Source organism: Coenobita brevimanus, chromosome 1 (assembly GCF_032717465.1).
Source record: "Coenobita brevimanus isolate Jiangsu-jjx chromosome 1, ASM3271746v2, whole genome shotgun sequence".
Lineage (NCBI taxonomy): Eukaryota > Metazoa > Arthropoda > Malacostraca > Decapoda > Coenobitidae > Coenobita > Coenobita brevimanus.
Genome location: NC_136954.1, coordinates 2,086,224 through 2,110,109, shown reverse-complemented (window position 1 = coordinate 2,110,109; position 23,886 = coordinate 2,086,224).

Here is a 23,886-nt window from a genome sequence, read left to right as displayed (position 1 = left end):
AATTATATTATTAGGGAGCTAAGTACCGTATTAACATCAAATTAAAATACAATGATACTATAAGAAAGCGAAACTGAATTGTACTTCAACCAAACATACATACATCACACGAGAAACGTACAAGCCTTATTACACACAAACATACATGCATACACGTGAGCAAAGTACACATCCCATTATACAAACAAACATATATACGCGGCAACAACACACGCGCCTTATTACACACAAACATATATACAGCCAGTATTACACGTCACTGTGAGGGATGCCCCTGCTTTGAGAAAACAAGTTTCTCAGTTCGAGCAGTACTAGACAAGCATACTCGAAGAGTCTTGCTCCACATTAAGCCGTGCTCAGTGTTATTTTTCATGGTCAACAGCTTTGAAAATCCATGCTCACATAGCTAAGTACTAGGACACACTAGCAAAGACCTCACAGCAACATCAGTTACAGCAGGGTATAACTCACTCATTTTAGACTAGAACTTGGCCAAGGGAAGTGTTTCGAATGCATATTTTGCAAGAGAGTCGTTCACCAGCTCTATCAATTCTTCTTGCATGTAATCTGAAAGAAGGTGCACATTAACAATGAATGGGTTTATAATCAATCTTGATTTCAGCTTGCTCATTTCGGGGAAATAACACTCCAGCTCCATCCGCAAGGAAGAAAGATGTATTTGCACAAAGCATACCAATTCTAGCTTTCCAGTGCATTTACTTTTATCAAGTCCTTCACTAAGGTGTTCAAGCATGCTAAGATTTTCGTCTTGGACCGTCCTTTTCCACTGCTCTAGTTTCATGTTGATTGATCTTAGTTTGTCCTTGAAATCAAATACTATGGTAAACTGGTCTTGGGAGGCTTAGATGTAAGAATAAGTTCTTCAAGTACATCAGCTTCTGACCCAATTGGTTACTGCACAGTATCTTGGTAAACTCGGACGACTTTGTCTTGTTGTCAAGTATATGAGGAACTGGGAAAGCTCCTCCTTCAGTGACTCTGCACTTGATACATCATTACCCCATATCAACCAGTGAACCTCAGTGTGAAAAAGTAACGCTTCTTTATCTGCTCTCAACTCTTGGCACAGTAGGTGGAAAAGTTGTGCACATCATCAAGTACTTATCTTAAGAATCTTAACTCTGATGGGAAAGTTTTAGATGCCAGAGCATATTATTTGTGAGGCATACATTAAAGATGCCTTGTTTCAGGATTCGCCATATTCACTCGTCCTTGAAACCCTGATCGACGGCCTAGCATTGCTGGTGCTCCATCAGTTGTGCACACACATACTTTGTCCCAAGAAGGTCCTTCAGTCTCACACAAAAAAGAGACTTTGTGGAATTTGTTCCCAAAGTCTTCTTTCCAAATGATTTATTTTGCTTTTGACACCTCGCTATCCTATTCTGAGTTACATAAATCCTTGTTATATCGCCATACTCTGTATGAATTATGTACAAAAGGGTATTAACCACCCTTATGCCCTCCCCCCCAAAAAAAAAAAAAAAAAAAAAAGCCAAGGATGAGATGCTGGGGAGCCTCCTTACCGGACGAGAATACGGGACCAACAGTTAGGCATAAGCAGCCATGTCAGTCGGCTCATCAAACTGGGTGGCAAATATTTCTCCACGAATTCCTTGACTGAGCCAATCTCTGCCATGTTATACCTGCAAACTTCTCTGTCTCATCTCCCCACCTCCTGTCAAGCCTTTTTCTGCTACGCTTAAAATCTCTTGAGTCCAGTCAGTCAGCCTCTTGCTCCATGAGTTATCCCTTATTCTTGCCACATGACCTGCCCACATCCATTTCTGCTCTATTATAACTTTTATATAATGTCTTTGAGTTTAGTCTACTCTCACCCAAGTTGATCTTTTCCTGTTTCTTAAAGGTATCCCAACACTGACCTTTCCATTGATCATTCAGAACGGATTAATTGATTTTCCATCGATTTTGTCAGTTTCCAGGTCACACAGCCGTGCGTCATATAATCTTAAATTCATATTTATTGACAACCTACCTTTCACGAAGTCTCTATGTTTACCGAAAGCTTTCCATCCAGTTGTAATGCGACCTTTTATTTTGCTGTCATGGTCTTCTGTTAGTTTTTGTATTTGCCCCCAGTAATTGTATTCCTTAACTTCTTCAAGAATTTCTTCGCATATTCTGGCGACGTTCTTTGGCGTATTTGGATCAAGCTTTAGTTTTACTCCGGTTCATCTTTAGTCCTACTTTGAGGCTTTCTCTGTTTAGGTCATTTAACATTTCTTGCAATTCTGTTGTTTCTGAGATTAGGACAATGTCATCTGCAAATCTGAAGAGGTTTAGGTTTTCTCCATCTATGTTTACTCCTTTGTTCTCCCAGTCTACCCTTCTGAAAATACTTTCTATGTTGTGAATAATTTTGGTGAAATTGTATCTCCCCGAAGCAAGCCCTTCTCAGTCTTAATTTTTACGAGTCTTTATATAATTTAACTGTAGCAGTTCCCTCTTACTATACGTTTTCAAGCAGTTTTACTAAATTCTCATGTACTCCTTGTTCCTGCATTGAATTTATAATTGCTTTGTGTTCCACTCAGTTTATAGCCTTTTCGCAATCAACAAAACCTAAGCACAGTGGTTCATTGTATTCTGCCTTTTCACGAGATTTTCTTCCAGATTTTTTGTTATTCTCTTCATAAGAACTTTTAGTGAAGAGTTCGTAAATAACTGGTAATATGCTAATGGGCCGATCTTGAATCGCCTTTCTTATAAAGCAAAACAACTATTGAATTACACCATGTTTTGGGAATTTTCTTCTTTATACACTGAGTATATAAGTGGGTAAGCCTGTTTTGTACTTCCACTCCTGCATCCGACAGTAAATCTGCTACTATTCCATCTTCTCGTGTCACCTTCCCTCTTTTCATATTTTAAAGAGAAATATTTACTTCGTCTGGTGTTACTTCTGGTATTTCACTTGTGTCAACTGAAAAGTTAGCTATTGGTACTTGTGTCTTTGATGCTTACAGTTCTTTGTAAAACTTTTGAACTCTCTTCACCATCCATCTCTGCATTTAATGACATCACCGTATTCGTCTCTCAGTGATGTACAGGTAATTTGTTGTTTTCTAGCGTCATTTTACTTCAGACCTGTTTCAGACTTTTTCCTTTTTTGATGGTTTCTTTGATCTGATCCATATTTTTCTTTTTTCTTCTCATTGTCTCTTGTTGATATATATATATATATTTTATTTCGCCTTTTCTGTTTAATCTTTCTTTGTTTTTACTTTCATTTCCTTATCATGAGCTCGAAGGTCATTTTTGAATACTTGTTGGCTTTGGTTGTATTAGTTTTCCCTATTACCTCCGCTTATTCTCTTAGCAGGTAAGTTAGTCTGTCATTCAACTACCAGTGTCACACTCAGTATAACTTAGAGCCTGAAATGTGTTCGTTATTTCTTACTGAATGTCTACCATGTTTTTGCTTAATTTTATTGGGCACATCTCCATTTTTAATTAGTTGCCTTTTTTTTTTTTTTCACCTCTGAAACTGGCTGTGTAACCTACCAACCTATGGTCACTTCCTATAATTACTTTGTTGATAACTGTGACATTTACGATCGTGTTTTTCTTTTATGCTAGAATGAAGTCGATTTCACTCTTTCTTTCTCCATTTGGACTTTCCAGGCCCATTTTCTCCCTGTTCCTGTGAAAGACTGTGTTCATTGTTCTTATGTTATATATGTAAGTAAAATTTACCACCATTTCACCTCTGTCATTCCTGTCTCCCACTCCGAATTTTACCATACACGCTTCTCCATTTTTTGATTTGCCAACTTTCGCATTGAAGCTCCCATGAGTATAGTATATGTGGTCTTTACTTCTTCAATAATCTGGGAGATGTCATCACAGAATTAAAATAAATATGAATCTGAGCACTGAGACGTGAGGTAGACTAGATATGCATACAAGGAGGATCACTGAACAAGTTAACTTCCATTTCTTCTTTAGCATTTAGCAACCTCACTTTTCTAATTTTCTTTATGAGTTACTTTTTTTTTCTCTCTATATATGGGAATTAGTTCTCGACATGAATCCAAAAAGCAGTCCAATGTGAGGCTGTTTAACTACAACGACATTCTTTTATATGTCAAGCTACATTAGAAATATTGACAATTTATAATAGTCCAATTAGGCAAATCTACGTCTTCAAGAAATTTTCGCATTTTGCGGGGTATATAACGGCGACACAGCACACAGTTTGGGAATCACTGATGCAATTTAATACCCGCTGTGTTTTTTCTTTCAGTCATTTTAATACAAATTTCCTTTGGTTTATAGACTCCCGCCTTCAGCTTCATAGACTTATGTTTGATGTTAATCCAGTGTCGCCTTTGTGGTTTTTGCCAAAGAGTGCTGTCTTATCCAGGCCATTTTTCGATATAATAGAGATTGCTTGGGAGAAAAATTTAAACTTCCATAGAATTCCTGTTAGTGAGACAGGATACCTTTCTTAAGTTTTATGAAAAAATAATTTAATGAAAGTAATTCTTTCGGCATGGGTGCTGAGCATGTTGTAATGTGAAGTTGTAAGTAGTCCCGGTATACTGATACTTCTAGTCTGCTCACTTAATGTCGGGTGTAAAGTTATATTTGCTATGAAATTCATGAATATATGTAAATCACTCTCCACACCTGAGTTCCCATGCCATTAGAAAGTACATTTGGGAGCGCAAAATCGTGATCGAGAGAGAGAGAGAGAGAGAGAGAGAGAGAGAGAGAGAGAGAGAGAGAGTGAGAGACCTGGTAGCACTCAGACATTATGTGTACAGCATTATAATACAGTAAAACATGTGAGGGTTGATGAGACAAAGAAAATATAAGCGTGTTACATCGGTAGCGTTGATGTTGTGCTGAGGTTAAGAGGATTTGGTAAGGCTGTGAGACAAAAAGAGGGCAGAAGAAGCAGAATGGAAATGGGAACAGAGGTAAATAGGAAGTAAGAGAGGTAGGGGAAGAGGAGTGGTAGTGAGGGAGTGAGGGAAGAGAGGGGTGAGTGGAAAGCGACTGTCGCATCGACCGGTGTCAGTTCCACCTGCTTGTCCTCCTGTCACTTACAGTAACTTTTCCTTTTGAGCTTTCTCGTTGCTTGTTGTGCACGTATTTTGTTTTGTTTGTGCCACACGATTTCAAAGGACTTCATTTGTGCTAAAGCCGTGTGTGTGTGTGTGTGTGTGTGTGTGTGTGTGTGTGTGTGTGTGTGTGTGTGTGTGTGTGTGTGTGTGTGTGTGTGTGCCCTTGTTTATACATGCCCCTCTGACTATCTGTGTGCATTCATACCCACACCTCATGTTTGCTCCTTGCTAGACAGTAAGGCCGCCTATGATCACTAGTCTGTCTACCATTCCATTCGGGTGACTATTTAATGTTCACCCGCAACATCCATCATTCACCAGATAGTCAGATTTTAAGGCCAGTTTCCGTCGTCGCACTTACTTCTCTGTGTACTCAGTGTGACCTGCCGTTGCACTGTCTCGCACTAACGAGACCATCATGTAAGTGGATAGTGTGAGGTGTGTGTGGAGGCATCGAGGTGGTGGTGGTGATGGTGGTGAGTCTGCGGTTGATGGACGCTGGTCGGAGAAACTTTATGGACACGGACAGAGACGTCATACGGCAGCGAGAAAAATAAATAAGTACAGTATCTATCTATCTATCTATATACATACATTTATATGTATATATATTCTTCCTTTACCTTTATCACTCGCTTTCTGTCTGCCCTCCTCTCTTTCTATTTCTCACCATCATCCACTCCCTCGATGTAGTGCTGTCTACTTTTTCCTTCACCTTAATCACTCATTTTCCGTGTCTGTCCTCCTCTCGTCCCATTTCTCCCATCATTTCTGTCACTTTTTATTACGCTTCTTTCCTTTTAAAATGGCTTTACATTGAGTGACAAGCCTAAAGGTTTCCTGTAAGCCAGGAAACAATTTACATTGCTTGGTGGTAACCTTATTACCAACTTATACGTGTTCCCTACGTGTGAACAAGTGGGTTGGCGGGGGGTTAGTGCTCCTCCCCCTAAAACAACTAATTGAAAGACAAACGGCCACCCTTTACGGGATTATGGCGTCTGGCTAAACATACCTCTATCTATCTATCTATCTATCTATCTGTATGTCTGTCTGTCTCTCTGTCTCAGTCTCTGTATCTGTCTGTCTGTCTGTCTGTCTGTCTGTCTGTCTCTGTCTGTCTGTCTGTCTCTCTGTATCTGTCTGTCTGTCTGCCTCTCTCTCTCTCTCTCTCTCTCTCTTTCTCTGTTCATATAAAGTTAAACAGATTTGCAGTGATATACAGTTCCTGATACAGATACAGTACGGAGGGTGGATATGTGGAAAATGAGGAGAGGTATTAGCAGGTGCTAATAATGAAGACAACAACGAGGTATAAGTAAAATGTAAGAAATATAATTATAAGATGCAGACACTGAACTAAGATACAAATGGAGGAAAGGCCTCAAGGAAGAGACATTAAGGTTGCATTAGGCCACATCAGGTTAGTGTGAGTCAGCTCCGGAGCGGAATTAATGTTTATTGTAGGTGATTTGGGCACCAGATGGCTGACTGTTTCGAGAGAGAGAGAGAGAGAGAGAGAGAGAGAGAGAGAGAGAGAGAGAGAGAGACTCTTAATAAAAGAAACTGTGGTCGAAACACACACACACACACACACACACACACACACACACACACACACACACACACACACACACACAGCCGTATATACAGTATACAGCATATCTCTCTCTCTCTCTCTCTCTCTCTCTCTCTCTATATATATATATATATATATATTTATACTGTATATATATTTGGGAGACTGGTCGTATCTGTTGTCGACAGAACTAATTACCGTGAATGATAATGTGGTACACAAGAGTGGGAAGCCAGAACACTGAGGAAGGGAGCAATTCAGAGGCAAAAAAGCAAGGGCTACCTTCCTCCACCTCCGTGACGAGAGGTACTGTACAGTGAGAGAAAGTGGCATCTGTCGAGAGTGAGGAGACACTTCACGACCCATTATAACTTCCAAGTGGATGCCACGCCGCGCTCTGAAATATTCATGAACCTCACTGGGGCCTCGCCTTCCTATAACCACACACTTTAAAGAGATGAACCCCGCCATTTTATATAACCTTGTGCCTCCTAGTGGCAGGAATATATCAAGTTTGGACTATTTTCTAAGGTGAGTAAAGGAAGGTTGAGCGATGGGGGTGTCAGATGAAACTTAGAATCTAGACCTATGACCTTCGTGAGTATCAGTCCATCAGTGAGTGGTGGAATGCTACGTACCATCTTTTCTTAATCCCACATACAGGAGACTCAAGAAATAAGGGGTCAGGTGCTATCATTACATTTTTGTTTGATTTACAGGTCCCTTGAACTGAATCTAACTTTTCGTAACAACAGACTGTATTTAATTTTCAACGTTCATTACATCCTCCTAGAGACTTAGGAAAATTTTTATATGTATTTTTAATAGGACACAGCGAATACCGTTTGATGGTCATCATAGTGGATATCATAAGTTATTTCTTGTGTCCCTCAAAGTATAGTTTTAGATTCATTATTCTCTTTTATACTTAAGGGAAGTGGAATGGTTTATATAACAGGTTCATTTTCTTATGCATTCTTTGCTACTCTGGTTTCCGTTCTGTTCTTCCCAGGATAGAAAACAATAGTTAATAATTATCTCAGAAATGATATCTCGTAAGTTACTAACTGGTGTAAGTTTTAACACAGTTGTTTACTACCACCGTGAATGGTTATTAGCAGATCTCGAAATATCTATCCCTCATTACTCATCCCATTTTATTAAGTAGCCTACTCTTTTGATTTTGAAATAATTATAAGTTGAAGACGATTACTTATATTAAGCTGACAGTTGAGCCTAGTGTAAATTTAAACAAGAAAGAGGGATGATGACAGCATCAATGGTGAGAACTAAATTATCATAGTTATGTTTCGAAGGTTGCTCCCGACGAGGAAGTTAGTCCATCAAACATCTGGTCCTGTTTTCCCCTGTTTTGAGCATATTTCTACACAACGAGGTAAGCTTCGCGTTAGTGTGTCCTTTCTCCAGAGAAGAAACTGGCATTTTCATCAGGAGATCGTGCCCATGAAAAGCACCGCATGCCTTCGTTGTACCAAACTCCCTGTTGTCTGAAGTAAAACGGAGTCACAGCTTCTGTTTAACGAACTGCTTGTTGAAATTAATAGAAAGGAAGGCTGCTGTGACCTCCAGGTGATATATCAGCTTCAGTGGAACGAGCCTATTTCGTAGTTGAGAGGAAACGATGTCTCGGAGGTTCGAAGTGGTGACTTGTAGAAACCAGGAAGAGATGAGCTACATGTTGTCCTGACTCTGAGTAACTTGCAGCTACCAGGGAGATATATGCTGCATGTTGCCCTGGCTCGGGGTGGCTTATGGACACAGGGAGCGATAGGTGGCATGTTGTCTGGCTCAGGATGACTAGATACCAAGGAGAGATAAGACGCATGATGTCTTGGTCCAATTTATAGCGCTGGAATGGCCGAGCGTGTGAATGAAAGAGTGTATGTGCCATCGAGGGAGCCACGATACGATGTGAACATCAAAGAACACATGAAAGGACATTACTACATTCTGCTAAATGCCAGCCCTCGACGGAATCAAGGGCGGTGGTGGTGTCAGGTGGTTAGAGGAGTGATTTTCTATAACAAGACGTGGATTCGATTCCAGGCTTCAAAGTGATCATTTAAATTAAGAGAAAATCGTTAAAACATACCTTAATCATCTAAGAAACCCGCTGACGAGTCTGCATGTAAGTTATTAGTTTCGAAAAGATAATCATGTGCAGGTGTTTGACAAGGAGAAAGTTATCAGGGCTTTAGGGAAGGGGCTGTCATGTCTGTGTGCTGGTTCATACACAAAAAGAAAAAAAAAGTTCAAGAGAATTGGTACACACATCTGCTGCCAACCCGTCTGCTGCCAACCCGAATACAGTGCTCACTCTCACATGCATCTACATTTTCCTGCCCAAATAAGTTACCGCAACCACTTTTAGGGAAGTATGTAATATTCGCTGTATAAAATGAGTATTATTTTTTTTGTTATTAATCAGATTACTGCAAGTTTATGGAACCCTCTTGTACGAGTATTCCTAACAACCACATTCACTAGCATTCATCATTTTCTTTCTATCTATCTTTTGCCAGACGCCTCAATCCCGTTTGGGGTGGCCACAAACAAATCGCCTCCACGTCGTCCTGTCCCCCGCCATTTCACTGCCCTGCTCCCAACTCACACCCCCCTCTTTCATATACCTCTCCACCCCATCCCTCCATCTCATCCTCGGCCTCCCGCTCCCTCTTCCCCCCTGGGGGGGTAGGGTTTTTTTATTTAAGAATACTCCCCCAGTATCCCTGCTTGTCGTAAAAGGCGACTAAAAGGGTTGGCGAAGGGTTAGTGCCCCTCCCCGGAAAACAACTAACTAAAAAAACAAACAAGAATTCATCAGTTTCCTTTCTTAATTACACTGACCTTTTTTCTCTTTTCGTTGCTTGAACAGTTTCTTACCCAGAGTTATTCCCATTCTTGCTCTAGTAAACACATTAGTCTTTTACCCTTTCCTTAAAAACATAATTGTTTTCCTTAGGTCTCTCTCTCTCTCTCTCTCTCTCTCTCTCTCTCTCGTCCGCTTTCTTTTATTACAGTCTTTTTCATCTTTTGTTCATATTTTTCTCAATCTTTAGTAACAGAGGTGGCACCTGTTGTTATATCAAATCTGATTTGCAGTTGACACAGTTTCGAGCTTCACATCAACTAAGTTTAATTATTCACTGTATAAACTATCTAAATATTACCAAATATATCTGTGTAGTTTATCGCTCCCCCAGTGCTTCTCCAGAACCCAGTGTATCTGACTCCATATCCACACAGTTGACTAACCTTAACCTTACTCTTAGCACTGAAATTACCGTTTTGGGTGACTTTAACGACCATAATGTAGAATGGTTCTGCCAGGACTCTATACTGGTCTGGAATGCGAGCTGTTTGCAGAATCGTTTAACCGCACACAGTTGGTAAAATAACCAACCAGATAATCCTGACCATAATGCCTATCTCTTGGATCTATTCCTGACAAATAATCCACATCAATACAGGATAGGAGTACTGTCACCACTTGAATCCTCCGACCACAATCTCATCAAAGCCTCATTAGTCAGTTCCCCCAAACCTCCCCGTTCTGAACCTGTCAGGGTGACCAGATGGCACTTTGATAGGACAAAATTGGATGGATTTAGAAATTATCTTGCTGACATTCCATGGCAGTCTTTCTTCTCTAGTGACATCATTTCTAACCAGTCCCACATTAATGACCTCATACAAGCTGGTATGGAATTGTTCATACAAAGTCAACATTTTACTAAAAGATCCGACTCCTCCAAATGGTTTGACGGCAACTGTGCCAGAGCAACGGCCCAAAAGTCATTAGAATATTGAAATACCAGCTTGGCGGAGCGAGCCAGACACCACCACCCCAGGAGAAGGGTACAGGGAGGTGACCCCCACCCCACAACGAGATGACGGGGAGCCTTTTCCGCCCTCCGAGCGAACACGACATATCTCCCCCGTGACCCGACGCCCCTCTTCCTCGCAGCCGAACCACCAGGCAGTACGCAGTTTGAGTGCATTACACTCCGGCGGAGAGAGCACTCGCCAGAATCGGGGTGGAACTTGCAACAGTCAAGTCCCAAACAGGCCCTCGAATGCCATGTCCACCAGATCGGCCTTCACAAGAGGAGGGGTCTCCAACGGAGCCCCATGTCCTGCAATACCCCAGGGGAGCAGTGGCACAGTAGCATCCTACAGATCTACAGTGGGAGGGGCAACCACCGGTTCTCCTCCCTCTGTCAGCCACCTTCAGGAGCCAGCACGTCAGCACGTCTCTCAGATGACCTTCGCTGGATCTCCCCAGGAGGAAGGCGGGCCCAAGGGTAGTATACACCGGATCTACCTTTGAGGGGCAGACCACCAGTCATCTCTCAGCTGCACCATCCCACGATGGCAGGAGGGCCGAGTCCACCAGACCTGTGGCGCCAGCCAGAAGATCCACTGGGCCTCCCGCTCCAGTTGTCCCTGTGACAAGTGGCCGCCCGAAGGAGTGTCCTCCGGATCTCCTTTGGCCACTGCCCCGAGTATGAACCTAGGCAGTGCTCACCGGGTCTGTCTGGACGAAGGAGCACCCACGGGGTCTCCCTCTCGTGCCCTGGCACGGAGTTCCGGCAGGGACTGTCTGTCCTGCCAAGCTGGGGAGCAGACCACTGGTTGCTCCCCCTCCGCCACCCCGGAGGTTCCTACTGAGGGTGACGCCCCTTGCTTGGCCCGCCCTTCCTCTGGCAGAGTGAGGTGCCCCACCTGAGTCCAGGCATCCTGTCACTGCACCACCCTCGCCACTGACAGATGCTGCCTGACTCCCCCAGAATGAGCAGCCGCAGACCACCCCTGACGGCCACCTACCCGAGGCGAGACTGCAGTCCCCGGTGTTGGCAAGCTGCCCCTACTGCCCGCCGCAGCTGCTGGACTCCTCCCGATGCAGGCAGCCGCAGTTAACCCCTGATGGCCGCCTCCCCTGAACATGACCGCAGCTCCATGAGGGTACTGCCCATCCCACAGCCGACCCTTGGTCCAAGCTTGGCCAGGCCCTCCCCCAGGACACCCATCACAACGAAGGGCAGGTGCCGTGCCGCGTGCTCTTGGCCCTATTCGGCCCTAGTCCTGAGGGCCACCTCTCTCCTAGGGCCCCTGTTGAGAAAGGGCAGTCTGCCACCCAGCCCTTCACCTCCAGCAGGACCCGTGGCGATCCCGACTGTGACCTACACCGGGAACACACTCCTGACAGCCTACCCCCTACACCTGGCTGCCACCTGCAGCTGCCAGTTTAGCAGGCCCCCAGCGCACCCTAGTGCCCCTCACTGCCTGTACCCGTGAGTAGAGACTCTAAGACTGTTGTCACATCTCACCATCAGTGTTACTGTATGACCTTGTGTGAAACAGACCTCCCCTAGTGTCCCTTGTGATGCCCCTGCCCTCCCACCCCCTTTTTGTGCAGTAAATAGTAATCCTGAGGAAAACACACGTTGAATGTTAGTGTTGGTACAAGGGCGTGAGGTCCCAGCCACCTTCCACGTGTGACCCCCCCCCCCACAGCGCAGTACACAGTGAACTCCCTCTAAGCATCAATGTTGTGCCTCTGTCCCTGAGTTGTCATATACCCCACGCTCCACTCCCCATGGTTCTATCCTGTCCACACCGAGTGAATGTACCAAGGGTTTCCCTCTTTGTGTCCAGGACGCAAGAGAACTGTGCCACAGTAGTGTCTCCCGTCCCCGTCACGCGAGTAGGTAATAAGTGATACATCTCTCCTTCCCATGTCACACGGGTGTAACATAAGGCAGCCTATATTTCGTCTGTCACGCGGATGTGGTATAGTTGATATAAGGTTCTGTCTATGTCACGCGGATGCGCCATGGAATGAGAGTATATTCCCGTCCCAGCCATGCGCGGTGTCTATCAAGATAGATTGTAGTTGAAGTGTTGTGTTACTCCTATCTCTGTGTATATGCTAGTGAGACACACCTCACATATCGTATGTATTACATGTGTACTGCAGTGTGGAATATCTCTGTGTAAGTGTGCCATATATTTCTCTGTATTGGTTAATATTTTGTACTGACTAGGTTTGGTCACGGACCATAGTGTGTATTGTCTTGTATTATGCCTTATTGTTAGTATACGTGTGTCTTTGATCAGTCAGTGTTTGGACTTCCCCTCCTTGTCTGCATCCTCTGGCCTAGTCATGAACAAAGAACCCAAGGCCTGCACCGTACCTGGGCCCGAGGAGTTGGAGCCAGAATACGCTGCATAACATATAACTCTTACTTAATGCATTCAATTAAGTGATCAGGTGTGAACTGGCAACTTTTGGGAGTTTGTGGCCAAGGCAATTAGGTAAGAAGAACAAGTGCCTGAGGCTGCAGGGTCACCCTTGTGGACAGGCCTTAAGCTCGCTGCTCAAGAAGAGGCACAGAGGATTGTGATGGATGGATGAAGAAAGCCTTTCTAAAGGCCTTTAGACAGTATGAGGATTATGTGACAGCAAGAGTGGTGAAAAAATTTAACTGATATGGCATTGATGTGGAGCGACAACCAGATTCAGTTAAGTTTTTAGTGATTCTTAAATTAATAATGAATGACGGAACCCAGTAGTAAAATTTTTGTTAAACACATTGGTCGTGATTCCTACAGCTGTACATCAAGAAAAATGAAAACTAAAAACTACTAGATGGAAAATTCTGAGATCTGACATTTTGCTCAGCGATAGTGGGCAAGCAGCTCAAGTTAAGTCCTAGGCCCTAGGGGCACCATCTTCCTACTGCAATCGCACATTATTATACGCTTTATTTTTTTTTCACAGTGGATTAAATAATTCAAAATTATTTTAGGTTTCCAAACTCAGACGTTTTACTTAAATTTTTACTTACTTTCTCGGCATTTTATACCTGAGCAAGTAGAATGCTTCTGGTGGAGTGTGGGAAGATGGAGGAAATTGGCTCCAGTGACATGTGGCTCCTCTGCTGTGCCATGTATAGTAACAAGAGACCCAAGGTTTGTTGATGAGGACTCCTCTGCTGTGCCATGTACAGTAACAAGAGACCCAAGGTTTGTTGATGAGGACATACCAACAGTACTACTAATCAACGAGGATTTTAGGTACGTTTTACACTGAACAGTAGAAGGGCCTTACCGATGCAACTGCTATTACTTCAGTTTGTTTCCTACATATTCCTATTTTTATTTACTTATTTATTTATTTTTCTTTTTATGTGTCCGACTCTGGGCATAGGCTTCACAGCCTGCTCCCATGGCCAAGTAGTCCTCCTACATAACATACACAGCTATATGTCACCACTACGGCACTAACACCCACCATCCATATCGAAATGCGCGCTCCCGCTGCCAGACCCCCCACCCCACTAAGGAGCCACAGCCCCACCCCCACCCCAGGAGGACACCACAGTGGGCCAGGCGAGCGCGATGCCGGCCCAGATCGAGACGGGCTCAGGTGCGTCCCGACCTTGTGTCCCTCTTCCCCTCAACCTACCCAACCACGACGTCGCAGTGATGGGAGACTATTTCTCGGCTGGACCAGCCTTCGTCAGGATCGGGGTGGGACTGCTCCGGATTCAGTCCCAGGCAGCACTGTGGCGACAGCCACTGTACGTTCCTCATCTGCCTCTTCCTCCTTCGGCAGCAGCACTGTGGCGACGGCCACTGTACATGCTGGGGAAGGAATGGCCACTGTACATCCTTCTGCTGCTATCCCAAGGGCCTGTGGAACCGCGATGACGGCATCTGTACGTCCATCGTCCACAATCTTGAGGGTTCTCCCGGAGGAGAAGGTCCTTTGCGCGGCCCACTCTCCACCCTGCGACCGCACGGGGCGTCCCTCTGTCTCTCCCTCCAGGTGAGGTTCCCCGGAGGTGCTGCTGTTCCAGGAGTGGTGGTGAAGCCTGGTCGCTGAAGGCAGGATCCAGTCCCTCCAATCTGTCCCTGGATGACGCCGGGTCCTGACGGACGCCCCACGGACGAGGTGCCGCAGCCAACCCCTGACAGCGCCCCAACCTAGAGGCAACCGCAGTCCCAGTCCTCCCAGGGCCAGTCCTCGGACCCCAGGGCGGGACTGCCCTGGCCCCACTCACTGTCGGCCCTTCGCCCGGAGTAAGAAGTGGCAGGCCCGACTCCTGACGCTGTTTGGCCCCAGCCCCGAGGGCCCCTCACCAGGTCGAGGCCCTGACAGGAAAGGGCCTCCCTGTACCCCAGACCAGAAACGTGCCCGGGCTGTGACGCCCCCAAGAGCCGTCCCGTGCCTACTGCAGGTGGGCTCACCAGTAGGGCTCCCTCCGACTCCCGGGCGCCATATCAACTAAGCCTCTCCTCGGCAGCCCAGTGACGACACAGTGAGATCCCAGTGTCGTGTTAGAGACTTAGCAGTGACAGTGCCCGTGTATTCTAAAGACAGTGGGACAGGAACACCATCAGTAAAGTGTCTCTAACCTAACGTACTCAGTGTGCCGTGTCAGTGCCTAAGTTCCCAAGAATAGAGCAATGTACGAGTGTGTGGCGACACCTAAGTGCAGCAGACCAGTGTACTACACAAAGTCTGAGGAGACAGATTGTATGAACAGTGTCACCATATCTATGTGATATTCTCTTGTACAATAACTCAGTGTGACGTGATGTATTATTGTTAACTAGCCTGTCACCATACCAGTTCCACAACTATAGTGCACCATTTTATGTACAGTATACTGTAAGGGAAGTTGGATTAAGGCAATATATGTGTTAAGGTGTCTTGCAGAGTTTTTATGCCATGTTCCTTTGTAAGTGTTCTATTTCCGGTCTAGAAAGAGGATCCCGCTCAGTCGCTGGTGTCTTTAGGACGAGAAGTCGACCTAAAAACACCCGGCATAACGCATACTGAATACATAATAGGGTTGTCTCACACAAGATTGGTGTATTGGTATTAGCGGGGGTATTTTTGCGACATGTTGGCGGGCCTTCTAGCGGTAAACAATTGTTTTCTAGGTGATTCATTATCAAACGGGCGCGGCGAATCTATCTATTGACAAACTTAATATTTCAAGGCAAGTAATTTTGCTACATTCACAACAGAGTTAAATTTTGAAATGTGACAAGAACTGATTAGAAAAAACTTAATACATACCTATTTGGGGGTGTTTAAAAGGATGTGGCAAAATCCACCACCATCTTTTGTTGTGTAAGTATACCTTTCACAACAATAAATATCATTAAGGTAAGATCAAGGAAGCGGCAAGGTCGTCTACACTACGGCAGAGTTCACCGACCATCTGGCCGCGTTGTTTACCAACCACCACTCCGAGGTAAACATGGAGCTGAGAATGTAGACGTCATCTGAAGAGCATTCATATAATTTTAAAGTATGTCGATCGTTCACTTAAGGTTTTTAAGCATTTATATAGATGCCAATGCCTCGTATGTAGCCTTATGTTAAACGATGAAGTGAAACATCATACGTTTTCTGATTCACGTTTCAATATAAATATATTTTTTCTGTTTACACCAACTATTTGATACCATAATTTACATTTATTATAAAAAGAATAAACCATCATCACCCTTACAGCTCATATAACTCAAAAACTATACTTGCTAAATAAACTGATACGTTACTAAATGACGGGGAATCGTCCTGACGGCGAAAAGTCTTGACGGTGAATTGTGTTGTTATTGTGACGGCGAATTGGCTTGACGGCTACAGGTTACGGCAGTGTATCCCGTGTCAAAGCCTTAAAGGTATGGGAAACGAAGATTTAACCAGTCCTAATCCAACCTAACCTAACTTGCGTGTGACAGCCAGCTTTCAGATTAAGAACATGTTTGCCAAGTATTAATAAAGTAAAAGTTCAGTTTATGCAAGGATATACTTGTACAGACACCGTACAACAGTTCCACAGAACCAAAAAAATGCACATAGTCCCATCAGCAAATCTGTATTCAGTAGCACATGATCATAATTATCAAAAATTCACACCGAAGAGTTATTTTTGAGACATTTGAATATTTCTCACAGAATGATTGAAGAAATGCTGATGGTTGAAAACAAACGATGGTTTGTAGAGAAGTGGGTCAGGGTAACTAGCTCTGATTTTGGCAGGATTTGCAAGGCTACTCCATTAGCCAATTTAACAACTTCTCCGAATGACACACAAACCACAATCAAGGAGTGCTGCAATTCAGCATAGAAGGTTGTATGAAGGTACTGCCCTTTAAAATACACGAACGTAACTGGACATGAGGTGAAGGGTAATGGCCTGGTAGTGTGCCAGTCTAGCCCATTCCTAGCATCTTCTCCTGATGGGTTAGTTGGTAAAGATACTGTAGTAGAAGTAAAATGTTCATATTCTGCAAGAGATCATCACAACAGAAACAGTACCTTACCTTAAAGAAGCAGTTGACAGGAGTTACAACCTAGACATCAGGCATGATTATTTTTACCAAGTGCAAGGTCTGATGCTGTGTACAGGCAGAAAGTACTGTGATTTTGTGGTATACACTGTCCATGACATAAAGGTTGTCCAGATCCAAAGAGATGATGCCTTCATAATTTATAGGGTTGTAAAGCTTAACTCTTTCTATAACAGTTATTTCAGAAAGACAGTCTTGGATAAATTTTATTACCGCAAATATGAGACATATTCCTTCTGAGTAGCTTCGTCATTTCCTACTCTGACATTCACTTGTAACACAGTCTCGTTCATCCTCACTATCTTTTCTTTATACATTCATTCAGTTCTGTCTTGAAGCTTCCATTTCCAGTTTCCTTGTTCACTGGTGCATACACGCAAATAAAACTGTATGCATTTCTTCCTACTGTATTTTGCATTCACAGCCATAAGCCCTGACACACAATTTCATTCTGTCAGATACAAATATTGCCACACCTTCCCCTTATACCAGTCTATTAGACTGTCCATTCCAACTTTTCGATGCCTTCTCTTCATTTCCCCCCTCTTCACACACTCCCTTGCCCACCAGATTGTTTAGGCTGGCTCATTCCACATACATCTACCTTTCCCTCATTTTACTAGTAGTTGTTTCTAGTACAGTAACAAGTGCTCGTGGGCCCTTTGGGCCCTGTCGCACTTGCTCCCGCAGAGGGCTCTCATGCTGCGCGCTCGCTTTCTTGTGCTTCGCACTCATTTCCTCATGCTTCACGCGTGCGTTGCGATCATTTCAGGTAATCCAAGTTATGTTTTATGTGCTGTTCTAGTCTAACGTTGTCACTATCGGCTGTCAAGGCGACATCGAAGGGCCCATGATGGTTCGTTTATGTTATTCTAGTCTAACTTTGTCACTTGGATTTTTTGCAGCTAACTAATTGATCGTTTTATTTGCAGCATCAGGAATGAAACCCAAGTTGTCCGAATGCAAGTCTGAAATACACACACAGACACACGGCTATTGCTATAGTATATTAGATGTAGCTATGGGCAAAAAATTCTACAGTGATCCTATGCTGGGTGCCGGGATTGGCTTTCTTTGGTCAAAATGTGATCACTCATTAAATAGTAAAAGTTTTTCAATTGTGATGGGACCAAGTTTTTTCACATCAGCAAATTTTCTGCAATTTTTGTGCCAATTTTGGTGCGATTTGAATGTGTACTTTCGGCTGCACAAAACACACACACACACACACACACACACACACACACACACACACACACATGGCTACTGCTATAGTATATTAGATAGATACATAATTTGTCTCTTGTAGAAGGAATATGATATGTAAACTATAAGTAGCTCAAAGGGTAACATGAGAAACAAGTAACATGCTTGTTCATGAATTATTATATTTACCATTATTTGCTTCTAGTACTGTAATACTGTAGCTATGTATTTACAAAATGTTTTCTCTTCTGGAAGAAATGTGATATTTAAACCATAAGTAGCCCAGAGGGTAGCATGAGCTACGAGTATCATGCTTGTTCCTAGATTAATATATTAACTATTACTGTATTTGCTTCTAGTACTGTAATACTGTATGTATATACAAATGTTTTCTGGGAGGAATGTGATATTGAAAGTATAAGCATACTTGAGCATAAATAATTATATTATATACTAAATTTATATTTGTTTCTAGAGAAGGGAAAGAAGTTGTATGCAGCTTTCATGGATTTGGAGAAAGCATATGACAGGGTGGATAGACAAGGATTGTGGAAAGTGTTAAGAATATATGGAGTAGATGGGAAGTTGTTGAGTGCTGTGAAGAGTATGTACGATGGTGCTAAGGCTGCAGTGCGTGTGGATGGTGAACTAAGTGAATTTTTCACTTTGAAAGTTGGGTTGAAACAGGGATGTGTCATGTCTCCATGGTTGTTCAATCTGTACATGGATGGGGTAATAAAAGAGGTACAAGGTAGGGTAGTGGATGTTGGAGTGGCCCTGGTGAGAGTATAGTGTTTGGAAACTCCCTGTACTGTTGTTTGCAGATGATACTGTGTTGTTGAGTGAAGACGAAGGGGAGCTGCAAGGCTTGGTGGATGAGTTTGAGAGAGTGTGTAAGAAACGGAATCTAAAGGTGAATGTAGGGAAGAGTAAAGTGATGGTCTTTGAAAGAGGTGAAGTTAGTGAATGTACAGCGAGGTTGGATGGTGAGGAATTGGAAAATGTGAGTACGTTTAAGTACTTGGGTAGTGTGATGAGTAAGGATGGAGGTTTGGAGGGTGAAGTGCTTGAAAGGGTACAGCAGGGAAGAAAGGTTGGTGGTTCTTTGAAAGCAGTGATAAGAAACAGGGAAGTGAGCATGGAAGTGAAAAAGTTACTACATGACAGTATTGTGATACCAACTCTAACGTACGGAAGTGAAGCTTGGACGTTGTTGGAAGGACACAAGTCAAGAGTGAGAGCAGTGGAAATGAGTTATTTAAGAGGAGCCTGTGGAGTCACATGGAGAGACAGGCTGACGAATGAGGATATAAAGGAGCGTTGTGGTGTTGATGTGGATGTGATAGGAAGCGTTATGAGGAACACACTGAGGTGGTTTGGCCATGTGGAGAGGATGGAGGGTGAAAGACTGACGAAGAGAGTGTATGTGAGTGAGGTGGAGGGGGAAAGAGGGAGGGGGAGGCCGAGGATGAGATGGAGGGATGGGGTGGAGAGGTATATGAGAGAGGGGGGTGTGAGTTGGGAGCAGGGGAGTGAAATGGTGGTGGACAGGGCGATTTGTTTGTGGCCACCCCAAACGGGATTGAGGCATCTGGCAATAGATAGATAGATAGATAGTAATTTATGTTGATTTCTTGCAGTGAATAATAGTTTTTTTGTGGGTGAGAAGGTGACTTATATACAGGTGTGCTCCAAGGCAGACGCAACCAGGCAAGGCAAGACCATACGCAATAAAGAAGAAGGAAAGAAGTGAAGAGAAACTGAAGAGGGGAAAAACTGATATAAAAGGAAAAGAGTATGGCTGTAGGAATTATAAAAGGAAGGAAAAAAGAAGGGATATAGTAAGAGAAAGATGAGAGAGAGGAATGTGTGTGGGTTACTGGTCGTGCCAGGCCTGGTAGTGTTCAGCTGAACATAAAGAAACACAAAGAACTCACTTTTAGTTACATCAACCCATCTCCTACCCATGATCTTTTGTTTGAAAAAGGGTCACTCAGTAACTTAATGCGTGAGGAGTTGAAGAGGTGTCAGAACTCGTGGCAGACACGCTCGACACACAACTTTCACTGTCGTCTGTGTTCCCACTCTCACTCTCTTCCGGCTCATACAATGGATCATCGTTACTTTCCTCAGACAACCACTTATTATCAGATTCATCCAGATCACTGTCTTAGTGAAGGGTAAAATCCACCTCCTCATCACTTAACGGCTTGTTTCTGTATAATGGGGTCTGTGGCCAGAGGCCGCAGGCACACTAAGTCATTATTCACAAATTTACATGAAACATAGTTGGAGACTCGCAGGGGAGGTGTGGGTGGTGGGGAGGCTGATAATCTGATTGGTGCTTGAGAAATCATGTCATATATGCAGTCGACAATTGGTTGACACTAATGAGCTTTCATGACATAGCCTATGTATGACATAATAATGTTACCAGTGGTTGAGAGAAAAGGAGTGTTACCATGTAGTCCAGCTTTTTCTGCAGCTGAAAACCACGTTGAAGGATTATAAGAGCCATACCGAGGCAGCAAAGCTGTGCAGACAACCATGATGTTTGGAAGTACATACATGTGTACTTCCAAAATTTTCTCATTACCTCAGTGGCTTTAAGAAGGGATGTACACGTGTACTGTCAAATGCACTTCAGTAAAGAAGGGGTTAAGGGAAGAAGTGTGGAAACCATGGACACAACAGTGCAGGTGGCTGAGAAAAATTTGATTACAGAGGGTAGTACATGATTTTGAAGTGGTAAGTCAAGGTTGAAGCAGTTAGTGAATTCTAGTAAGGTTATGGAATGTTGAAGAAAAACAAGAGTATAATGTGTGTTCGATTGATTCATTAAATAGCAACTGGCAAAGAGGGAGAAAATACATTAGGAGGTTAATACTTTCAGTCATTTTGCACAGCAGTTTGTTGATCCCGTCTGGCATGTCCCATGTTTTCAAGCATGAAATGGCACAGTGCATTTTGTGAAGTTACAAAGCATGTAGCAAATGAATATCAGGTCTGAGACAAGCAGTGTATCTGAATTAGAAAGTGTTGATTTTAACATTTCATAAGCTTGGCAAGACCAAAGCCTCTTGGTGTGGACCCATTTGCTTGTAATCATTCTGTGCTTAAGGACAGTCTTTCCGGAGAGTTTTTTTTTTTTCTTTTTTTTTCTTGAACAAGGTTGAAGCAGTTAGTGAATTCTAGTAAGGTTATGGAATGTTGAAGAAAAACAAGTGTATAATGTGTGTTCGATTGATTCATTAATTAACAACGGGCAAAGGTTACAAGAGGATGAGAAAAAGGCAGAGTATAAGAGAGAAGTGGAGGAACAATTGGGCAAATATGAATTGGAGCAGATGGGAGACGTGGAAGGTGTGTGTAGCATATTTACAGAAGAAATATGTGCAGCATGTGATGTGGTGTGTGGAAGGAAGAGAAGACGGAGGGGGGGTGCAAGGAACAGCGTGGTGGACTGAAGAGGTGAGACAGGCTGTGGCACAAAAGAAGAAAGCATACAATGAATGGATGAGAAATAGGGGCGTGGAAGAAGTTGAGAGGCGGAAGAGAGAGTTATATGCAGAAAGAAAGAGAGAGGTGAAAAGATTAGTAAGAGAGAGTAAGAAGAGAGTGAATGAGGAATTTGGAAGGAATTTGAGTGTAAAGTGGAGGGACTGTAAGAAAATGTTCTGGAAAGAGGTGAAAAGAGTAAGACAGGGTGGAAGTGAAGTTAGCAGGGGAGTGAAAGATAAAAATGGTAGATTACTAGTGGAGAAGGGAGAAAAAGTGAGCAGATGGAGAGAACACTTTAAGGAATTGTTGAACGTAGAGGATGGAAGTAATGCGAGTATACGTGGCTGGGGAATGGCTGGGAGGAGGAGGGAGGTGAGAAGACAGGAAGAAATCAGTAGGATAGAAGTTGTGGAAGCAATGAAGAAAGTTAAATCTGGGAAAGCCCCAGGAATTGATGGAGTGTGTGGTGAAATGCTGAAGCATGGGGGAGAGATAGTAGTAGAATGGATGTGGAAGATGTGCAGATTAGCCTGGGAGGAAGGTAGAGTCCCGGAGGATTGGAAGTCAGGTATAATTATTCCCTTGTACAAAGGTAAAGGGGAAAAAGAAGTGTGTGGTAATCATAGAGGCATTTGTCTTCTTAGTATAATAGGAAAAGTGTATGGTAGGATACTTATTGACAGAGTTAGAGAAAGAACAGAGAAATTAGTTGGAGAAGAACAGGGAGGCTTTAGGAAGGGAAGAGGTTGTGTAGATCAGATATTCATTCTTAGATCTTTAGTGGAAAAGTTTCTAGAGAAGGGAAAGAAGTTGTATGCAGCTTTCATGGATTTGGAGAAAGCATATGACAGGGTGGATAGACAAGGATTGTGGAAAGTGTTAAGAATATATGGAGTAGATGGGAAGTTGTTGAATGCTGTGAAGAGTATGTACGATGGTGCGAAGGCTGCAGTGCATGTGGATGGTGAACTAAGTGAATTTTTCTCTTTGAAAGTTGGGTTGAAACAGGGATGTGTCATTTCTCCATGGTTGTTCAATCTGTACATGGATGGGGGTAATAAAAGAGGTACAAGGTAGGGTAGTGGATGTTGGAGTGGCCCTGGTGAGAGAGGATAGTGTTTGGAAACTCCCTGTACTGTTGTTTGCAGATGATACTGTGTTGTTGAGTGAAGATGAAGGAGAGCTGCAAGGCTTGGTGGATGAGTTTGGGAGAGTGTGTAAGAAACGGAATCTGAAGGTGAATGTAGGGAAGAGTAAAGTGATGGTCTTTGAGAGAGGTGAAGTCAGTGAATGTACAGCGAGGTTGGATGGTGAGGAATTGGAAAATGTGAGTATGTTTAACCCCTTAACCGCGGGGCGTCACTTTCGTGACGCTTGGGAGCAAGGGATCATACCGCGGGGCGTCGCTTTTTTGATTCTGTGTTATTTTGAATTCACCCGGGCTTCCAAGTGGGGGCTTGTATCATCTATCAGTACTGCCAATGTCCAACACTAGTCAGCACTCCTAATCTCATCTGTACTCCCATCCATTGTTGACAATTTAACCATTTCTCCCCGTTCTTGACTTCCCTCCCTACCCCCCCTCCATTACCCTATCCTCTCGCCTGCCCGGCCGTGCTACAGCTAAGTAAATCTTCCCTGGAATTTTTCACTGATTTCATCCATTGAAATAAGCCCTATGTCCTATTCTTATACCAAATAATATATACAAGAAAGAAATAAGGTAAGTGAGAGTGCCATAGTCCTGGAATTGGCTAATTATCACCTGACAACACCTCACGTGCACTCGTTCGCTAATTTTCGCTGTTTTTTTCCCTTTGAAATATGCTGTATAATCTATTTTCGTAATAAATATACATGTAAGGAGGGAAGGGAGAAGCCAAAGTGATATTTACATTCACCTGGAACTACCTAATTTATATTGTATTGTCTAGATTTCCTGCCAATCATTTGTGCTATACATAGCTGTTTCAAGAGCTAACATTGGTAGCACTGAATATCCCCTAAGTAGGCCTCTACCACGGCCCTCCCTTATCAGTTTACTTTCATCTTCCGAAGTAGAGGTACGTCTGTTTCTTCTTGCTGACT